The sequence below is a fragment of the Mesoplodon mirus genome (assembly GCF_964341445.2).
Source record: "Mesoplodon mirus genome assembly, chromosome: 10".
Lineage (NCBI taxonomy): Eukaryota > Metazoa > Chordata > Mammalia > Artiodactyla > Ziphiidae > Mesoplodon > Mesoplodon mirus.
In genome coordinates, this window is record NC_138986.1 from 57,214,105 (window position 1) to 57,236,177 (window position 22,073).

General features: G+C 38.0%; 1 long non-coding RNA gene across 2 annotated transcripts in view; it reads right to left on the minus strand.

Annotated features, from left to right (window-relative positions):
- Positions 1-878: 878 nt before the first annotated feature.
- The window catches only part of LOC309811241, a 42,366-nt gene continuing 21,171 nt past the window's right edge, over positions 879-22,073 (minus strand). For both annotated transcript variants that reach the window (XR_014295123.1, XR_014295124.1), the window contains exons 3-4: positions 15,392-15,482; positions 879-1,207 (exon numbers count right to left, since the gene is read on the minus strand). This is a non-coding gene — a long non-coding RNA (uncharacterized lncRNA). The remainder of the gene's footprint in view (positions 1,208-15,391; positions 15,483-22,073) is intronic.

Genomic DNA, 22,073 nt, shown 5'->3' on the forward strand with positions numbered 1-22,073 from the left:
CCCATTTGTTTATTTTTGTTTTTATTTCCATTTCTCTAGGAGGTGGGTCAGAAAGGATCTTGCTGTGATTTATGTCATAGAGTGTTCTGCCTATGTTTTCCTCTAAGAGTTTTATAGGATCTGGCCTTACATTTAGGTCTTTAATCCATTTTGAGTTTATTTTTGTGTATGGTGTTAGGGAGTGTTCTAATTTCATTTTTTACATGTAGCTTTCCAGTTTTCCCAGCACCACTTATTGAAGAGGCTGTCTTTTCTCCCCTGTATATTCTTGCCTCCTTTATCAAAGATAAGGTGACCATATGTGCATGGGTTTATCTCTGGGCTTTCTATCCTGTTCCATTGATCTATATTTCTGTTTTTGTGCCAGTACCATACTGTCTTGATTACTGTAGCTTTGTAATATAGTCCAAAGTCAGGGAGCCTGATTCCTCCAGCTCCATTTTTCTTTCTCAAGATTGCTTTGGCTATTCGGAGTCTTTGTGTTTCCATACAAATTGTGAAATTTTTGGTTCTAGTTCTGTGAAAAATGCCAGTGGTAGTTTGATAGGGATTGCATTGAATCTGTAGATTGCTTTGGGTAGTAGAGTCATTTTCACAATGTTGATTCTTCCGATCCAAGAACATGGTATATCTCTCCATCTATTTGTATCATCTTTAATTTCTTTCATCAGTGTCTTATAATTTTCTGCATACAGGTCTTTTGTCTCCTTAGGTAGGTTTATTCCTGGATATTTTATTCTTTTTGTTGCAATGGTAAATGGGAGTGTTTTCTTAATTTCACTTTCAGATTTTTCATCATTAGTGTATAGGAATGCAAGAGATTTCTGTGCATTAATTTTGTATCCTGCTACTTTACCAAATTCATTGATTAGCTCTAGTAGTTTTCTGGTAGCATCTTTAGGATTCTCTATGTATAGTATCATGTCATCTGCAAACAGTGACAGCTTTACTTCTTCTTTTCCGATTTGGATTCCTTTTATTTATTTTTCTTCTCTGATTGCTGTGGCTAAAACTTCCAAAACTCTGTTGAATAACAGTTGTGAGAGTGGGCAACCTTGTCCATTATGTGCAATCTTGGTGAAAATATCAAAATGCCATCTTTCCCTAGCCAACAGCTGAGTACATAACCTAAAGCAACCAGTTTTCTTCTCTCTCGTCTCTCTTCTCTCTCTTTCTACCTCTTCTCTCTTTCTTCTTTTAATTTTAACTAAAGTGATACAAAGGCATCAAATATTAGCATAATAATAAGGCTCTTCAAAAGATACTGTTAAGAAAATGAAAAGAAAAGCTACAAACTGAGAAAACACTTACAAATCACATACTTGATAAAGGATTTAGATTCAGAATATATAAGGAACTCTCAAAACTTAATAAAAAACCCAATTTTTAAGAATAGGCAAAACATATAAAACTATAACCAAAGAAGTACAGAATACAATTACAATAAAATAATATTTTCACCTATCAAAATGACAAATTACTTGTTCCATACTTGCAAGAAAATATGAGGACAAACATTCATACTTTTGTAGGAATGTAAACTGGTAAAATTTTCTAGAAGGAAATTTTGATGGTATTTATTCTAGAGTTTTAACTGTGTTCATATTATTTGACCCATATGTTCCCTTCTGTGTAGGTAAACTAAGGAAATAATTATACACATAGTCAAAGATACATTCAGCACAGGAAACCATCAGCACTGAAAGGCAGAAAGATGTTATCTCTTGTCATTTATAAAATATAGGTTTCTGGCTATATACATTTTTTAGATTGTGGATAACTTTGTCTCCCTTATACTTTACAATGTTTTGTACAATAAACATGTATTTCCTTTATATTGAAAAACAGATTGTTTTCTTTCATTTATTTTAGGTTGTAGAGCAATCATTTAAGTGATGGTTTTCAGGCACTGATTGATCACAGGGGACAATGAAGTTGAAATACAGATCTGGCTTTGTGTTAATATTTTTAAAACACAGATTAAGAATAATAAACTCAATCAGCATGTTCTTCAAGAAAGCTAAATCAAGTGACAATTTTCAAAGTTTTATGTGAATACATTTTTAAAAATATTTATTGAAGGCCTATAGTTTTTTTTTTAATTAATTCATTTATTTATTTATTTTTGGTGCATTGCATCTTCATTAATGTGGTGAGCAGGGGCTACTCTTCATTGCGGTGCATGGGCTTCTCATTGTGCTGGCTTCTATTGCTGCACAGCACGGGCTCTAGGCTCCCGGGCATCAGTAGTTGTGGCTCATGGGCTCTAGAGCACAGGTTCAGTAGTTGTGGTGCACGGGCTTAAGTTGCTCTGTGGCATATGGGATCCTCCTGGACCAGGGTTTGAACCCGTGTCCCCTGCATTGGCAGGCGGATTCTTAACCACTGCGCCACCAGGGAAGTCCCTTATGTGAATACATTTTTAAGGCTGAGTTTGAGAGTGGAGGGCAGAAAGTAGAGTGAATCAATGATCTTTCCTTTGACAGTGCAGGATGGACAGAAAACGTATCGCTAGGTAATGGGTTGACTAATAGCTTTTTATAAGAAAAATAAATAGAGATTGTTTTGTTCAACCTTCTCACTTTATAGATCGAGCATCTGAGACCTTACTACAATCCCCATGTTAAAAAAATCTACTAATACTAGCTAGTTACTATTTTCTATCTCTAGATTCAAAGTGCCTGCCACTACTCAGAATTTCATTGAGACTTGGGACATCAGTTATCCTTCTTATTTGTTGTGGTAAAAGACATAAAGGAATGCAAAGGCAACCAGTACAATAATAAATAATGGTGAAAAATGTGGCCCCAAATATGTCAGAATGAGCTTCTGCTAGTTTTATTGCTAGAAATCATCTCCCTTTCAAACTGTGCCTGAGTGATTTCAGACAATTTTCCAGTGTGCTACCTCTCATGTGCTCTCATGTCCTATCATCAGCTGCTCCCTCAGGCCAGCACTACTACTTTGATGCTGATGACCCTCCTAAGATTGCTTTACCATTGGTTATAGCTGCCCTCATCCAGTGGCCACCTCCACTATCATCATCTGGCCTCAGAGAAAGAACTCTGCCCATTCATTGTCTACTTTGTCATAAATGTTGACCAGGTACTTCTCTTTAATTCCCCATAGCACACCATCAACCCTTCATTACATGGGAAATTGAAATTTGTGACATGCCTTTAGTGAAGGATCAGGGATAACAGAAAGGAAACTTAAGGAAACCTACAACCCCCCATGACCATCATTTGAGTAAATCACACAAAAGTAGTGCCAATGGATTTACACCACAAAAGGGGGGGGGGCGGAGGGCTGTTAATCACACAATTCTATTTCCCCTACACCACTGTATCCTCTAGTAAGCAAATACGCCATGCTCTTTCCAAATGTCCAGAGTCTTAGATGGCCATTTCCTTGTCAATGATACATCTAAATCGTAAAATCCCTTTAAACCTGAGATAAAAATGCTTTTCCCATCACTAGGTTTTACTACCGTGGCTCCCCTTCACATTTGTCATTTCTGGATTGTTTGAATATTTACATTTGTAACTCTGAAGGATAGGTATTATATTACAAGTTCTTACCTTACATTTGTTTCATTTATCTAAATTCCATCTCCACAGCTAAATGACTAACATTTCAAGGAGAGGAACTACTATTTCTTTTTCACTTTCCATAATATTTTGTAGAAGACCAGACACAGAGTAGGCTTTTGATACTCAAAGACTTCAGTGAATTTGACTTATAGCACTAGGATAATTTGAGATTTGAGATACAATGGCAATGGTCTTTCTTCAAATGTTTATTCTATTTCTTTGGTGATTGAATTTAAGTGCCTTTGCCCTAAATATAAGAGTGAACATAAATCATTGTAAACACTACCAGGAAACAATAAGGAATTAAATCCAGGATTAAAAAGGAAATAACTATGTATACGTATGATTAATTATTTGAACTTTACAATCCTGTGTTATTTTCTTTCTTTATGTAGCTTGCTTAAGCTTTTAATGACAAAAATCTTACTTGAAAAATGTATTCTATTTTATTATCAATCCAAGAAAACACACGGATCAGTAGTATCCTAAGCACATTAACCTGCTGACTAGGGATTATCTTAAAAAACAACAAATCTAACATTCATTCACTGGAACAAGGACAAATAGAATAGAAAAACTGTTCACCTCCAGACTCAGGCAATTAGTTTTAAATATGTCTAGATGAGTGCTGCTACGAGAAATAAATGCACTGAATAGTACCTACAAAAAAAGATAAATTGCAAAAGAAGCCAAGGTATAAGTAAATATCCTAACAGAAGGCACTTGAAAATAAATCCTCACTACTATTGGAGGTTTCAGAATATAAAGATCTATTAAGTTTTATTTTTGAACTTCTATAACTGTCCCCATGGTAACAGTCCAGGACAATTCAGATGGAAAATTTAAATTAAGAACCATAGTTTGGACAGAAAGCACAAATGTCCATAAATCGCTAACCTAATTGAGAAAATGAATTCTAGCATTCATTTTTTTTAAATAGCAATAGGCCTTCTGTCATGATCAGGAGATGGGGTAATCTGAAGACAATCCGATAATACTTTGTTTAAAAATGTAACCATAAAAATACAATGTGGCAAAAATTCTGAAGATAATAGTTATCCTTCCCCAGAATGGCAGATATTCCTTTCTAAGTAAAAAGGCTTTTATTTTGCTCTTATTATAAGAGTAATAGGTGTATGTAGAAACAAAAATTTTACAAATACAGAGGGGTTTAAAATGAAAAGCAAGTCTTTCTTCCTGCCTCCTACTCCCAATTCCATTCCCCATAGACAACAATTTTTTATACAATTTCTGACTTTAGTTCTTCTAGAGATTACCTTCGTTATCCCCTTAATAACAAGGATTATCTAGATTCTAGGTTATCTTCTCGAGGTTATCTATATAAGCATATAACAATATTGCTGATACCACTACACCTCTATTTCTTTTATTGATTGTTGTCTCTAGCAGAAAAAATGAGAAATTAGCTCATGTTTTCTGCACCTTCCCCTCCCCATTCAGTCTTTATTATATTTTTATTTTAGTAGGTTTACTTGAAATTTTTAAGTAATCTTCTTAAACATCTCGTTCTTTAATTTACATTCCCTAACTCCTTGCTATAAATATGAAAAATATTAGTACTTCTGTAGCTCATTCTACTTCTCCAAAACTCAGGCAGATATACCATTATTTTACTGTCAAGATCTATAGAATTTGCATCTTATTCTCTAACTAAGATAAATTTTTTCACTTTGTCTATATGTTGATTCTGAAAACTGAAAACCAATAGAAAGCATTTCCATTATCATTCATTACAGAATGACGTTTCATTATTGGATTTAGAGAAAGAAATCTAATCTACAAAACTGAACCTTGTAAATAAATATTCCAAGAGCATGGGTCAAAAGGATTCTCAGTGTTTACTTGGCTGCTTCTCAAAGCCTTTGACTAGGAGGGAATATCTGAAGAAATAATGAAGTTATATTTTCCAGAATTTTTTTTAAAGGTGAAATAGTTCAGATTGAAAATGTCCTTAAAGTGTCAAAGAGAAGAAACAGGGAAAATCCACCTTGAGACACACCAGAGTGATGTTTATGAGCATCAAAGACAGAGAGAGACTTCCCTGGTGGCGCAGTGGTTAAGAATCTGCCTTCCAATGCAGGGGACACAGGTTCAAGCCCTAGTCCAGGAAGATCCCACATGCCGCGGAGCAACTAAGCCCATGTGCCACAACTACTGAGCCTGCACTGTAGAGCTCACGAGTCACAACTACTGAACCCATGTGCTCAGAGCCCGTGCTCCACAACAAGAGAAGCCACCGCAGTGAGAAGCCCACACACCTCAACAAAGAGTAGCCCCTGTTGGCTGCAACTAGAGAAAGCCTGCACGCAGCAACGAAGACCCAATGCAGCCAAAAAAATAAATAAATTAATTAAAAAAAATAAAGGTCACAAAGAGAAAGAACAGAGAATATACAAAGGAATAAAAATTAGACTGACTTCAGATTTTTCAGTAACAACACTGGATGAAAGAAGACAATGGAGAAAAGTCTCCAAAGTATTAAAGAACAAGAATTTAGAATCTAGAGTTTTCTATGTAGCCATTAAAATGTGAAGGCATGATAAAGTATTCTCAGATCTATAAGACCTTGGAAGCTTTGCTGCAATAGAATTCTTCTTGAATTCTCAATTCTTACCACAATGGCTGACACAAGGTAGGCAGTTAATGAATACACAATAAAGAAAGGAAGGAACAATGGGAGGGAGGACAAAAGGAAATGAGAGAGGAAGAAAGAAAGAAAATCCAAAAGTAAACTCAGTCCTGAGTTTTATGAAAACACAGAGACACTATGTCCTATGTAGCTGAACAGTATTTGCTACATAAAGACCTACATGAAAAACAAATTTGGATACTTAAATAAGAGGAGAGAAATTCAAAAGATGTTGTGAGAGAAATTTGAAGTAAAGGTGATAAAACATTTTGGTAAAATTTATTGTTGCCTTTTAAAAAAATCACTGAAACTAATTATTCAGCCTTGGACAAAACCTATGCTACACACAAGTGAAGCTTGAGGACATTATGCTAAGTGAAATAAGCCAGTCACAGAAGGACAAACACGGCATGAATCCACTTATGTCAGGTATCTAAAATTGTTAAACTCTTAGAAAGTATCAATAGAATTGTGGTGCCAAGGGCTGGGGGGAGGGAGAAAGGGGATTGTTGTTCAATGGGAATAGAGTTTCAGTTTTGCAAGATAAAAATTTTTCTAGAGGTAGCTTGTTCAACAACATGAATACAGATAACAATACTATACTGTACACCTAAAAATGGTAAAAAAGTAAATTTTATGTTATGTATTTTTTACCACAATTTTAAAAAATAGCTGAAACTAGAGCTTTTGTCTCTGCAATTCACTAGCAACATAGAATAGCTGTCTTTCGAGTTCCTTAGGGAAGACATATTAGCTATCAGGTTTTTAAATAACTAACACTTTTTCTCCTATCTTCTGCTGGGTATTGATTCCACTTTCTTCACTATTTTGACTTCTGTGACCGTGAGCCTAAACTAAGTCAGTGAGACTCCCTTTCTCAGTGTTATGGACTGAATTGTGTCCCCTGCTTCCATCACCACCAAGTTCATATGTTGAAGCCCTAACTGTCAGTTCCTCAGAGTGATTCTATATGGAAACAGGGTCTTTAAAGAGGTAATTAAGTTAAAATGAGACCATGAGGATGGGATCCTAATGCAATATGACTGGTGCTCTTATAAAAGAAAGATACTCCAGGGGTGCACATGCACAGAGAAAAGGTCATGTGTGGACACAGCCAGAAGGTGGCCACTCGCAAGCCAAGGGGAGAGGCCTCAGGAGAAACTAAACCTGTTGACACCTTGATCTTGGACTTCTAGCCTCCAGAATATTGAGAAAATAAATTTCTTCTGTTTAAGCCACCCAGCCTGTAGTATTTTATTATGACAGCCCTAGCAAACGAATATATTCAGAAACCTTATTTTGAACAGAGCCACCAAAGACTAAAGTTAGTTGGTGTGATAGAGCAGCTAACATTCTGGGGCAAGGGTGGGAGGTAGAGGGAAAGAAAATACACACAAATAAAACTCAGTGTCAAGAAGCAATCAGTCCGGGACTTCCCTGGTGGCACAGTGGTTGGGAATCTGCCTGCCAATGCAGGGGACATGGGTTCGATCCCTGGTCCAGGAAGATCCCACATGCCGGAGCAACTAAGCTCGTAGGCCACAGCTACTGAGCCTACATGCCACAACTACTGAAGCCCGTGCACCTAGAGTCCGTGCTCCACAACAAGAGAGGCCACCACAATGAGAAGCCTGCACACTGCAATGAAGAGTAGCCCCCGCTTGGTGCAACTAAAGAGAGCCCATGGGCAGCAATGAAGACCCAACGCAGCCAAAAATAAATAAAGTTCAAAAATATAAAAATAAATAAAATAAAATAAAATAAGCAATCAGTCCTATGAAAAAAATTACATGAGAATAAGGGAATATAGTGATGGAGGATGAGGGCCTATTTTAAGGTAGTTAGGTAAGAAAATATTGAGAATTTTTGTTCATTACATGTTTTTCTACAAAGTCTCAAAGGAAAAAATTCTCTCTAGTATCAGCAAGAGTTTTCTGTACCTTTAGGAGCAACTGGTTCATGGTCACCATGTTAAAACCACAACACTTGTAACTGTTCACATTACCCATGTAACATTTGTGATTTACCCTTATCACAGGGTTACCAACAAAGGAAAGACAACTAGATGGACAGCTGACAACAGCAACAACGAAAGACAGAAAACATAAGGAAAATATTTTCAAAGTGATGAGAGAAGATACCATCATGAGATTGTCTGAAGTCATATTTTAAATGTAAACCACCTGGATCTAATAGCAGGTGTGTCCTTGTTATGGAGATGGCTACATCGGTTTACTGATGTTGAACATTTGAATCAGGATAATAGCTGATAAAAATATCATCTGCCTACAATATACATACAATCCCTAATCCTCAAAACAACCCTAAAAATAGACATTATTACCTCTATTTTATAAAACAGAACCAGAGACTCAGGGAAGTTAAATTACATAAAACCATACAACTAATCGAAGCATCCACTGTTACATTTCATAGCCCATATTCTATATGTTAAATCATTGGCCTTTCCAAATTTGCTCTAAATTTATGTTCATCAAGCAAAATTCATATTTATGCTTATATAAATTTTCTCTTCAGGGAAAAAATTGCATACTGTTATTCATAAAATTCATGTCAGAAATATATTTGAAATATTAGGGAATTTATATAAATTTTATTTACACAAATCTTTAGAAGCATGTCTATGATCAAAATCATTACAAGCATGTCTATGATAAAATGTATTTAGATTTACAGAGGTAAATCTTACAGAACCCATTTTTTCTAATTATATTCGTAACCTACCATCTTTAATAGATAAAGTACTAACTTATCATAAGAAGGACATGAAGACTGGGATTTTTCTCAGTAGAAATGAAATGTTAGTACTACTCTAACTTGCTTTCTTACTTGATTTTATTTATGCCTCTTCCACCCCCCAGTTGCAAGATGGACATGATTAAGTGTTTAACTCAGCCGTAGAACATTCTGACCCACAAAGAAATCAAATTCATGTCCTTGGCCTTATTAGAACAGTTTCACGAATCATTGTTACCCAAATTTATGTTTTAAAAATTCCAATAGTAATTATTGTCTGTAGAATTCTTTTGGTAATTAATCATGTACTGCTTTGTGACAAACCTATTGTTCTCTTGAACTGTTAACTATTCTGTTATTTATCTTGATGCTACAGTCCCTCTTTTATACTGTCACAAAATTATCTTCCTAAAGCACAGATATTATGATCATGTTATTGCCCTGCTCAAAAACTATGAAAGGCACATTCTCAGGATTCCCTCTGGCTTTCAAGCCCCTTGCTTCCACTGGATTGGTGCATTTTACAGATCATGACACTGTTCTACCTGTACTTTCTGTTCTTCCCCACAGGGCAGAGTAATGGACCCCCCAAAATGTCCACATACTAATTCCCAGAACCTGTGAAATATTAGCTTGCATGGCAAAAGGGACTTTGCAATTGTGATTAAGGATCTTTGTGAGTGTGTGTGTGTGAGAGAGAGAGAGAGAGAGAGAGATTAAGAATCTTGAGGTGGGGACTTCCCTGGAGGTCCAGTGCTTAAGACTCCATGCTCCCTATGCATGCTCCCAGGCAAGGGTTTGACCCCTGGTCGGGGAACTAAGATCCTGCATGCCACATGGTGCGGCCAAAAAAAAAAAAAAAAAAAAAAAAAAGAAGAAGAAGAAAGGAAAGAAAAGAAAATCAAAGCATCATATAAGGAATTAAAAAAAAAAAAAGAGAATCTTGAGATGGAGAGATAGACCTGAATTATGTAGGTGGGGCCAATGTGGTCACAAGGGTCCTTATGATGGAAAGAGGACAAGAGAGTCAGAGTCAGAGAAGAGGTGACAACACAAGCCAAGATCAGAGGGAGAAATTTGAAGATGTGATGCTGTTATCTTGGAAGGGGGAGGAAAGGGCCATAAGCCAAAGAATATGGGAAGCCTCTACAACCTGGAAAAGATGGAATAGATTTTCCCCTAGAGCCTCCAGAAGAGACCAGCCCTACAGATACCTTTGTTTTAGCCCTATAGGGCCCATTTTTGGACTTCTGACCTCCAGAACTATAAGATAATAAATCTGTGTTATTTTAAGCCACTAAACTTAAATTAATCTGTCATAGCAGCAATAAGAAACTAATACAGACCCAGTTGAGGAAATCAGTCCCTTCTCTCAACTTGTAAAGCAGGACTCCCAAAACTTTACTGCAGATTTCGGGAGCTTGAGCAGGGAGTTCACATTTCAGAATAAGGAATATTAGACATCTCTGCTTTTAAAATACTCACCTATAATTTTTTCTTTCCCTCTCTGTTGTACTCTTCCCCATTTTCTCAAATTATTGTATATCATAAATAGAAGTTAAGCTTTCCCCTTTGTTTGACTCCTGATAATCCATGCCCTTAGGATCTCATTTTCCAGGTCAAGTGATTTTTATCTAAGTTTTTCCTCAGTAAATTCAAAAGGAACTCTGATACCAGCTGTTACTATAACTGTACAAACTACATGAGACAGAAATCTTAAATATATTATTTTTACCTCTCCAGGTCCTTTCTTATGGTAGATGTTCAGCATGTTTTTCTTTAAATTTACTTGATCAGAAGTGCTATTATCTGAATTCAGCATATAAGTTTTATCCACATACATAGTTAGATAACCTTCTGCTGAAAGCTCCTGGAATTGCCTTTGAATTTCCTGTCAGGAAGAGGTCAATGGATCTAAACTTAGCAGGACATTACTTTATTTGCTTTCCTTTAGTGCTGATAGTTTACATAGAATTACATGCAACCTCTCCAAATACTCTCTGTGACTAAATGGTATATAGTTTTGAAATGTTTGCCCATAATTTTTTTTTCTCTGCTCTGTTTTCCTCATAAACTGAAACAAACAGAGGTCTCTGAATTAGAATTATGACCATGACTTATGGGTTTTTTTTTTTTCAGAGAAAGAGATATACCTGAGACCAAGAGATTTATATTAGACTATACTAACCAATAGGTCTAGGAACACAGACGGTTAGAAAGCCAGCAACAAGGCAGGTGGTCAAAAGTCAAGCACAAATACTGACAAAGAAGTACAAGGAATACTACAGGATTAAGCCAATTTCTTGTCCTTATTTCCTAACTTTGTAGAAAGTTAATAGCAAAATCATTGAATGTGGCCAATATGAGGCAAGTCTAGGCTGCCTGGAGTTTTTATCTTTTGTATTTATAAGAAAAGTGTCTGGGGCTTCCCTGGTGGCACAGTGGTTGAGAGTCTGCCTGCCGATGCAGGGGACACGGGTTCATGCCCCGGTCCGGGAAGATCCCACATGCTGCGGAGCGGCTGGGCACGTGAGCCATGGCCGCTGAGCCTGCACGTCCGGAGCCTGTGCTCCGCAACAGGAGAGGCCACAACAGTGAGAGGCTCACGTATCACACACACACACAAAAAAGTGTCTGATTGGTTTGACAGGAAGGAGCCAAAAAATGTTATATGTACTACTCTATAAAGGAGTTTATTTTATAAACAGCATTCTCCAACTCAAGGTAAGGAAACTACAGCACATAAGCTGAAGTCTGCATTTGATTTTATATTACCTGAGTGGGAACATATTATATCCAAAGAAGGTTTTATGGTATTTGACGCTAGCATACCCCATTCAGAATGGAGTTGTATTTTTGGGATTTAAAGATCAGAACAGTTGAAGCATGACTAATAGTGGTTAATTAGATACTCACAATTTCAAAGGGCAGAGATATTTGATCATTTACTTAAAATCCTATAGTTCAGGTAAATAGTAGAATGTGACATAAAATTATTTATTTCCAATTCACTTCCACCATGGGAGACTCAAATTACTTATAAAGGGCATCAGTCTTTTAAAGCCCTTCCTTGAAAAACTGAAGTCTCAACTCCCCACCAACTCCTCACATCTAAGTTCAATGGACACAATATAGAAACATGAGATTATTATTAAAATAAAAGGAAAGCCAATAACACAGATAATATTCAACAGACATATGACAGTAGATCAAATGCTTGCAAATGAGCAAGCAAATCTCAGTGTCACACATCGTTTTGTGTGAAAATATGCTAGACAGCATGTCCCAGTCTCAGTTACACGGCCCTCCCCTGGCACTCTCCGCTGAAGTAATCATTCTCCTGTGACTGCTAACAAGCTTCTTTGGCATAAGCTGCTTTCAAAAGGTTTTGTTGTTGTTTTTTGTTTTGTTTTGTTTTGAATTGTCTTCTACCCTACTGTCTTCTATGTTTACCCCTGCTGGAGAAGCAGATATCACCAAGTGTAATTCCAAGTGTATTGCTGAGGAGTATTCTACTGTAAGATATTCCATAATTTATTTATTCATTCACCTTTTGATAGGCATTTGAGCAGTATCCAAGTTTTAGCTATTGCAAATAATATTGCTATGAACACTTGTGTACATGTCTTTGTGTGGAAACCTGTTTTAATTTCTTTTGGTAAATTCCTAGAAATGAAATTATTGGATCATACAGAAAGTGTATATTTACTTCTTCAGAACTGGCAAGCTGTCGTTAAAAGTGGTTGTACCATTTTTTTTTTAATAGTGATCTTGGGGTCTTCTTATTTATTTATTTTTATTTTATTTATTTTTGGCTGTGTTGGGTCTTCGTTTCTGTGCGAGGGCTTTCTCTAAGTTGTGGCAAGCGGGGGCCACTCTTCATCGCGGCGCATGGACCTCTCACTATCGCGGCCTCTCTTGTTGCGGACCACAGGCTCCAGATGTACAGGCTCAGTAATTGTGGCTCACGGGCCTAGTTGCTCCACGGCATGTGGGATCTTCCCAAACCAGGGCTTGAACCCGTGTCCCCTGCATTAGCAGGCAGATTCTCAACCACTGCACCACCAGGGAAGCCCCTGTACCATTTTTATATACCTGGGAACAGTGTATGAGAATTCCATTTTCTAAACACCTTCACCAAAAGGTGGGCAGTCTGGTAGGCTTGGTTGGCCCCCAGTCTGGTTGGTTGCCAGGCCCCGCCTTGTATGGATGCTGCTGGCTGCTGTTTACTGGGGCCTGGTCATGAGGTGGCTGGTCGCTGGCTCACTGGTGGACAGAATCAGGGTCCTGGAGACTCTGGGGCTGTTGCCTACTCACTGGCCGGTGAAGACAGATCCTGGGGTTAGTGCTGGACTACTGGTAGCAGAGCTGGTTCCTGGAGTCTAGCTGCAGGGCTGAGGGATCCCAGAGCTCATTTCAGACCATTAGTGGGAAGGGGTCAGTTCCTGACACAGTTGGGTATAGGGTCGGGAGTGTCCCGAAGGTTGCATTGGTCTAGTGGGCAGGGCCAGGGCCCTGCTGGCTCCAGGGTAGGGTCTGGCCTGCGTCTGGTGTCTGCCCTCTGGTGGTGAGGCTGGTCTGGAGGCTTGTGGAGGCTTCCTGGTGTGAGGGGCCAGTGCCTGCCCACTGGTGGGTGGAGCTGGGTCTTGGCCCTCTGGTAGGCAGGGCTGTGTCTAGGGGCATGTCCAGAGGTGGCTGTGGGCTCTTTAGTCTTTAGGCAGCCACTCTGCTTATGGGTGGGGCTATGTCCCCCACCCCCCACCCCCCAGTTAGTTGTCTGGCCTGAAACATCCCAGCACTGGCACCTCTAGGTTGTTGGGTAGGGCCAGGTCTTGGTGGCTTGGTGGCTAATAAGCCACCAGTGACAGCAGTGTTCACATGGCAGAGTGTTTTCCCTTATGCATGTTTTCCCTTATGAAATGTTTATTGTTCTTTTAGGCTATAATTTGTTACACAGCAAGACATAACTAATATAATGGAGTGCATTCCTTTCACTCACATTTCATTTAGTTTCTTCGACCACATATAACCAAAAGAGTCTAGGAAATATAGTTTGTCTATATACCCAGTAAGAAAGGGAGAACAGCTTTTGGTGGAGAGCTGGCATTCTCTGCAAAACACATTCTAGTATCTGGACATTATTTGACCTGTGCTTCAGTTTCTCCAACTATATTGTGAAACTGGAAACCCAAATTTTAGTGACAATTAGTTATTTCTGCCATAGCTGACTTGTGTTAAATGCACGCACTTGAACCAAAGAATGGAGGCCAAGAAACTGGATTAACAGCTACTAATATGACAGCTGTCATGGTATACAACTGGAGACAAAGGGAGTAGTTCTCAGAAGATCCATGGATGGGAGCACTAGGAAGACAATTGCATAGATACACACTACATTTCTCAATAAATATCTTCAGAATGAATTAATTGGACTTTTCTACAAAAGAATGTTTAAAATATAAGACTGTTAATGGGCATGAGATAGACGTATATATCATGACATGGAAAGAGCTCTGTGGTATACTGTTAAGTGATAAAAGCAGATTATAGAATCGTCTGTATAAAATGACCCCACTTATAAAAGCAAACAAACGAATATGAATAAATATATATGCATGAAACAGCCTTGGAAAAAAATGTAACTCAAACTGTTAGCAATTGTTGCCCCTAAGGACATTCACTTTCTGTTTACTGTTTTGCTATTTGAATTTTTCTACTATTTTATACACACTGCATTATTTAAATTGTTTACAATAAATATCTCTTATAGGGATATGTAGTAATAAAAAGCAAAAAGAGCAATAAAAGTAAATATATTCTTTGGGGGAAAAAAACCTTTCTCTCTAAAATGCTTCACAAATCTGCCTTTTTCTCTCCATTGCATGCTATTTCCTTAGTTTAGTCTTTACCGTTTATTAACTAAACCAGGATTCAGCAAATGTTTCCTGTTACGGGCCATATAGTAAATACTTTGGCATGCAGACTATATGTTCCCATTCACATCTACTCAGTTCTGTTGTAATAGCTTGAAAGCAGCTGAAAATGATACCTAAACTAGTGAGTGTGGCTGTGTTCCAATAAAACTTTATTTACTAAAACAATTGGTGGGCTAGCCCATGGGCCAGAGTTTGCTGACCACTCACTTAGACTACTTCAAATTATATCTCTGACTCTAATCCTCCCCTCCTCCCTCTCCCATATCTTACACTGTTCCTACATATGTCACATAATTTCTTCACATGCCATGTTTTTACTTAAGTCTCATCTGTCTGGAAAATTCTTAGATTTCTGGTGACATCTAGATCACTTTTTAAGACCCAAAGTGCCTTCATGACCCTGGTAAATAAAATTGACTGTTTTCCTTCCGTGCTTCCACAGTTTTTGTACATACCTTGATTGACACCTTGTATTGTGGTGATTTCCCTATGTGCCTCTCAGTCAGACACAGGAGGGCTGAGACTATGCTTCTGAATTCCTGGAACCTAACAGAAGACAAAGCAGAGAAAAGGGATTCAGAAATGTTTGCTGAGTGAATAAAGACACAGAGAGAGGTATCTCTTTGGCCTTTTAGACTTTCAAATTAGGTGCAGAAAATTCCTCCTTCCAGCAGTCCTTTTTCCCTCCACAATCAGAGCAATCAATACCTGTCAGCTTGGATCTTTCTTCTTTCCTTCCTCTTTATATCTTTGTATGCTTTAATGCCCAGAGCAAATAAAACCATATAGATAATATCAACTCTTTGAATCTAATTTGTCATCTGATCCAAAACAATACACTAAGCATTTACAAGTTACATCATTCAGGGGGATGGTTCATATTTGCCTTCTAGTCCAATTTATAAGGATTTTCCCCCAACCCAGGTTCACCAGATGGTGAGCCACTTGACAATGGGGAGTATATTTTTGAAAAGCTGAAAAATATTTAGTGCATAAATGAATGGCTCCCTAGGTCACAGCCTGACAAGTTCAGAATGTGCCCCAGGTATGCTTAGGACCTTTTCACAGAGCTTGTACATAGGAAAAGTATTACTTATATGCAACAAACTATCAAAAAGCCCATTACATTATTTAGCTTAATCCTCCCTCAGCCCTTCAAATGGCTATTATCACCAATTTGCTGATGAGGAAACTGAGGCTCGTGGTTGTTAATTATCTAGCCCACTGTCATAGTGAACAAGGAGGGAGTCCTTCAGATTTTAAATCCTGTGTCCTTTTCTCATATGTGACTTACTCTCATCTTCCCTTGACTCTTAACACTTGGATGATAACCTTTCGCATATCATTTAAAATGAGTTATTAAACTATCCTGTCCAGTACTAGAGCTTTTGCAGCTGACTTTCTGCTTAATAATATGGTTAATTATGCAAACTATTGTTAAAAGGGGTTCCAAAAGTTTGCCTGTTGTATAGTTTTTAAATGTTTAAAACAGATAATTAACATGGTTTTAAGCACCACTCTATACTGAGCTTTGTTGAGCTGTCCCTAGGTTTTGGCGGGCAGTGAGATGGACTAGACTGACATGACCTGCATCTGAAGACTCAATAAATATCCATCTACAGGCAGGGCAGGTGAGCTGCTAGACCTGAGCAGCCCGAAATGGTCAGGAAAGGTTAATGTCAGTTATAGTACTGGAAAATTCAACAGTAGATGGGAACTCCAGTATATGTACAGAATATAATAACAAAAGATCCAGAGATCTACCCATCATCCAAAAGATCCTGAAGCTAATAATAGAAATCTACTCTTAAGGGTAGAACTGAATCAACAAAAAACCGGGAAGAAGCCCAGCCCCATAGGAGCTAGCATACCTGTCTTAGGACACAAGGCTGAGACTCATGCACAAGGGAACCAGACAACACATCAGGGGCAAGAAGGAGGCTGCAAAGTTAAAGTGACAGCAGCTGACTTGACTTAGGGCCTTCCCATTCCCTCTTCTCAAAAGGCAGAAATGTACCAAACAGTTATATAGGTTGAATTCTATGGGTGATGGATACAATCTTCCAGCTAAGAAGAGACAGGAAAAACAAGCAGAGATTACAGTGCACCCATCTCCACTTCACTCTTGTCTGCCTCCCTTTATTCCTTTCTCCTCAATTTTCAAAGGTTTTAAGTAACCAAAGTATACTTTGGAGTATTTGTCTTAATTATTAAGTGATGTTTATTTTTCTTGTTCTGAATTTTTAAAATAATTGAATATTTTGTATTTCACTATGAAAAAAATATAATATCCGATTGATTTTTCCCCCTTTGTGTCAACAGCCCTCTGTAGAATCCCTAACCTTGCTTTAACCAACTCTTTACTCACCAAACTGAAAATTGCAATTAATTCAAACTGCACAGATTAGGTTTATGTTTTTAAAAAATCTCCACACTCGGAACTCTCTGGTGGTCCAGTGGTTAGGACACCACGCGTCCACTGCAGGGGGTGCAGGTTCGATCCCTGGTCAGGGAACTAAGATCCCACATGCCGTGTGGCGTGGCCAATAAAATTAAATTAAATTAAATGAAAAATCATTACACTACAAAAAAATTAAGGGTATACATGCCTCTTAAATATTCACAAATGATGAAAGGGTTAATTATTGTGCATTCTCTTGATGAAATATTATGCACTGACTGAAATGATATTTTAGAATGCCAAGAAACCAAGTACACAAATGCTTATATTTAAAAAATTAAAATCTGAATCCATAACTACAACTAGATAAGAGTTTTATACGTGGGCAAAAATGATAAGAGAATACTGAAGAAACAAAAATGTGGTTTTATAGAGAGGCAGAAAGAAAGACTAATAATGAATTATATTTTATTTTTTGGTGTTATAATGTTGTTTGGGCAATTAATCATATTTCTTATAATGAAATGTATATCCCTCACCTATTTTTTTTATATTTAACTTTTAATTAATTGAGATGAGTTCATGAGCTTACATAACATACAGTTTCACAGAATCAATGCTTAGCTGTTCCACTGTGATACATCTAAAACAAAGCAATTCAAAGAATCTAGTATCTTTGGGAAATGGAGCTGTAACTTCATGTATCTAAAAAAAAAAAAGTCTTTCCATGCTAGCATAATAAAGGAAGGTGTCATTCAACACAGCTTAGAATAGAGTGTCATTCAACATAGCTTAGAATAGAGTGTGTTCCAGGGAAATCTCTTATCTGTGACCTCCTAACCACCTCCATCCCCTAACTCTATCCCTCCCCATCCTCCTGCAATTTTCATTTGTGATTTGAAATTTTTCTCTAATCCTCAGTGTTCTCACACAGAACGCTAAAAGATTTTGCCTTTCTGCTTTTTGATATGCCATTTTTGGTTTCTAATTTGAATGCACTTAAATCCTGCACAAAATTAAATTCTGATTATGCATTCACTTACCTTTTATTCCTTAAATGTAGTTTTCCTTCCCCTGAGTTCATAGTGGCAGGCTGATAAAGGCCTGCTTACATGGGCAATTTTATTAAATTAATACACATTCAGTGGAAACATTCAGGTATGATTATTTTACTATTCATAATACATAATTTGTTTCCTTTGAGAAATAGTTTATTCTTCCAACAAATAACTTCAATAAAATACAATAACATAAGATTGAATATATGGATAGACCTTTTTCATTGAGAGGAAGTATTAAAAATATGGTCTTTTCCCAAAAGAATTTTTTAAACATCAGTGCTAAAAAGATGAAGTAAAATGAATTGTTATGATAGTATTAACATTTGTAGCAGGTTAAATGAAAGAAGATTCTAATATGAAAATGGTTATTTTTTATTGTTTATATCTTCAGATTTATTGCCACTATATTGTTTCGGCTGCTAGCTGTGACCTAGTTTTCATTTGCTTATATTTTTTATTTGATTTTTTTTTTTTTTTTTTGCTGTACATGGGCCTCTCACTGCTGTGGCCTCTCCCGTTGTGGAGCACAGGCTCTGGACGCGCAGACTCAGTGGCCATGGCTCACAGGCCCAGCCGCTCCACGGCATGTGGGATCTTCCTGGGCCGGGGCACGAACCTGTGTCCCCTGCATCGGCAGGTGGACTCCCAACCACTGCACCACCAGGGAAGCCCTGCTTTATTTTTAAAATCTTATGGCAAAATAAAAAATACTGAAAGTTTCTTTTAAATAACATCGAAGATTTTTATATCAACCATACTACAAAACAATCTGAGTATTAATGAATATAAATTTGGAGTGGTGATTCTGAGGCAGGAACTTGCTTAGAATATTCAACAATAGCAAGGAGGCAGGATGACTGAAGCAAAGAGACGGAAGAAGAGGGTGAATGTAGAAGGTAACATCAAAAAGGTAACTAAAGGGCAAGACATTGGGCCATCGAGGTCTTTAGATATTATTATACATGCAGTGGGAAGCCATTGCATTGAACAGCATAGTGACATGACCTTCTTTAACTGTGAATGACTTTGAAAAGTCAAAGGCTCACTCAGGCTGCTGTGTGGTGAGTAGACTGTGGAATGAGCAAGAGTAGAATTAGGGTAATGAGGACGGTGGCTTGGAGGTAGCTTGTTTTTGTACTGTGTGGTAAGGTGTGGTTAGATTTTGGAGATACAGAAACCTACAGATGTACCCATTACCAGGTTCACCTGTTGCTAATATTATATCCCACGTGCTTTATCATTTCTCTCTCTCTCTCTCTCTCTCTCTCTCTCCGTGTCTCTCTCAGTCTCTCTCTCTTTCTCCCAGGCCTCATTCAAATAGTTCCTCTGAACTATTTGAGAGTAAGTTATATTCATCATATATCATGGTCCTTTACTTCTAAATTCTTCCATGTGCATTTCACAAATTCAACTTCAGTAAATTTAACATTGACACAGTATCTAATTTTATCTAATTTACCATTTGTATTCCAATCTTGTAAGTTGACTTAGTAATGTCCTTTATAGCACTGTTCCCTTCCAGTACAGGATCCCGTATTACCTTTAGTTGTCATGTCTCTTTAGGCTCCTTTAATATGGAACATTTCAGCAAACTCTGTCTCTTGTGAATATATCTTTAATGCAGAGCCAGCTGACAGGACTGAACATTTATACAGATGGATTTGATGTGGGCTTTGAGGAAGCTGAGGATGACCCCAAAATTTTTAGCTTGAGAAACTGAATAAATGTCATTTATTGTGATAACCAATACAACAAAGATGGAGGGGGGCAGGTGGTAGGAATAGAAACAACTAAGGAGGTGCTTCTTTGTGAAAGAGACTTATAATTCTCACTCATGTCTTATTCTCCTCTCCTGGACACACTGCAGGATTTTACTTCCCCACCACCTTACACCTACCTGGGGCTACATTATCAGTTCTAATAGGTTGTGTAAAAAATTAATAAACAGAAACCTCAATTAGAGCTGGGACTCTCATGCCCTGTGATGAGAGCAGAGCCCAACAGGAAGAAGAAAGACCTCTCTCCTTTTCTAGCAAGGATTTAGCCAAGGAAAGGTCAAACTCTGTTTACTGCAGCCCTCCCAACTTCCTTTTCCTCTACATAAAAGTGTCCTCCTTCCCTTGCCGTGTATCCGGGAACTTGCGCATGCCTCTCTGTGGTTGCAGACCTTGAATGGCAATTCTCTGCTAATCCCGAATAAACCCATTTTTGCTGGAGAAATATCTGGCAGCCTATTTGTTCTGGGTCAACAGTTGTAAACTGAAGTGATAGTGTCGCACCCCACGTGAAGCATTCTGTTCTCCTGTCTCACTGCTCAAGGAGGCTGCGTGTTTCAAGTGGTGCAGCTGCAGGATGGTGGAGGCTCCATCAGTCTAGATTATTGAGTTGTCACATGAAGAACATTTGCCCTGGAGAATTGCCCAGACACACAGCAGACTTTGTATGAGCAAATAAACATTTGTTATGTTAATCCACTGAAATCTGGGGGTTGACTGCTACCTCGCCTGTCATGACTAAGTCACTATTAGACACGCAAGTGAAAATGGTAAATAGACATTTGGATATAAGATTTTGGAGTTGGGATCGGGTCAGGTCTAGGAAAGTTCGGGAACCACCAACATGCAAATGATGGTTAGAGGCATGAGATTCCCCCATCTAGAGAGTGTAGGCATGGATAATTGATTAATAGGTGATTGATTGATTGACACATACATACAGACATGATGGCCTAGCCCTCTATCACCTACCATAAATGATCATTCCAGGAAAGAGTATCTGACCAAAGTCAGCCACTCAAAGTCTTTTTGCAGGATTTTTCAAACTAGAAATAAGAGAATCAGTCTCCTTTATGTGGTGGGAGTCAGAGACCACAGTCTATGAGGGTCAAGAAGTTATGCTCCAAGCCATGTGTATGAAACTAGAAACAGTGGGTGAGAGGAAAGTAGAAGCAGAGAGAAAAGAAGAAATAAGAGGGAGTCCCAAAACCATTCAGTTCCCTATTTCTCATTGTTCTTGAGGCCATTTCCTTCATGTCTATTGGATGGTTTGGTCATTCAACACAACCATTAATTACAAGAACCAGTAATTCCCATATTCTCCTAATATAGTTTGAATTCGATTTCCATGACCTAAAGCCCAAAGAATGCTGGATAGTAAATGAATGTTACCAAGTTAATAAAATATAAACTTCTAACTTAAAAAAGTCATGATTGGCTTCTCCTGTTTTTACACAGAGCTCTAAGTGAAAGTCATCACTTACTTCCTATCCCTTCCCCCATTTAAGATCCTGTTCCACTTATCTATAGATGCATAAGAAACCACTCCAACACTTAGTGGCTTAAAGTGACAATCAATCTGCAATTTAGGCAGGGCTCTGTGGGGAAGGCTCATCTCTGCTCCACATGGTGTCAGCTGGAAGACCTGAGCAAGAATATTTGAGTACAAAGTGACCACTGGCCATGCCTGGGGTGGGGGGTGTGTGTGAGTAGGTGTAACCTCCCAGGTATGGCAACTCCACTTAAGTGGGGGCTGTTCTCCAAAGGCTGCAGTTGTGAGTGCTTAGCATCCAAAACTCACAGTAGCTGGGATGGATATACCCAACCAAGAAAGAAGTTCTGAGCAGGGCAACAGCATGTTCACTACACATCTTCTCTTGAATGTCTTACTAGAAGTTGT